General features: G+C 68.3%; 1 non-coding gene across 1 annotated transcript; it reads left to right on the forward strand.

The window, feature by feature from the left end:
- Positions 1–171: 171 nt before the first annotated feature.
- TRNAL-UAG lies at positions 172–254 on the forward strand. Its single transcript has one exon. It is a non-coding gene; the product is annotated as a tRNA-Leu (tRNA).
- Positions 255–914: the final 660 nt, after the last annotated feature.

Here is a 914-nt window from a genome sequence, read left to right on the forward strand (position 1 = left end):
GCAGTTCCGCGCCAGGCAGCCCCAGTTGCTGGCGGGCCTCCTGGCTTCCTCAAGAGACCTCATGGCCGCTGGGGCACTCTCCGCCCGGGCTCGGGGCTGCAAGGAACCCAGCGCGTGGGCCCGGAAAGAGGGTGCTGGGCTGAAGGGCGCGGCCAGGAGCCACCCCTGCCTGTCAGGATGGCCGAGCGGTCGAAGGCGCTGTGTTTAGGTCGCAGTCTCCCCTGGAGGCGTGGGTTCGAGTCCCACTCCTGACAGCAGGCCCCTTCTTTTCCCTGCAAGGGCTCCCTCCCAGGCCGGAACAGCTGTTGCTCCTGCAGTGGACAAGGACACAGCAGCTTCCCCCAAGAGGCTGCAAGCTTCCCAGATGCCCAGGGCGGGAGGCGCAGCTCCCAGGCTGTGCTGGCTCTGCCCTGGGTGGCCCGTGGGCACGGCCCTCGGCAGGACAGCTCCTTTTTGCCGCCCACCCGGTTTGGCAATCTTGAGCATATCCAGTTGCGCAGGCCACCCCTTGGTGCCTGCCGCCTGCTGCTCCCTCCTGGAGTCTCCGGGAAGTGTGTGCCCAGCCCCGAGGCCCTGCCCTAGGTGGCTGGGGGCGGCCGGGCCCGGCAGGCACTTGCCCCCGCACTCGGGGTTAACTGTGAGCTCAGCGAATGGAGTGGATGGAGCCGCCTGCGAGTCCACCCGCAAGCCCGTGGTCTGCTGCCGCCCGGGCAATGCAGGGCCTAGCAGGCACCTGGCGCCGGGCACCGAGGAAGCCTGAAGTGAGGAGCGTCTCCCGCAGCCAGGCCTAGGCCTGCTGGCACTTCCCCCTGGAGCTGGGCCCTGCAGGTAGCTGAATGGCTGGGTAGAGGCAGCGGGGCAGAAGGCTGGGATCTGGAGCCAGGGTTGGGCTATGAGCAAAGCGGAAGTGAAAG

Source organism: Alligator sinensis, unplaced genomic scaffold, assembly GCF_000455745.1.
Source record: "Alligator sinensis unplaced genomic scaffold, ASM45574v1 scaffold1787_1, whole genome shotgun sequence".
NCBI lineage: Eukaryota > Metazoa > Chordata > Crocodylia > Alligatoridae > Alligator > Alligator sinensis.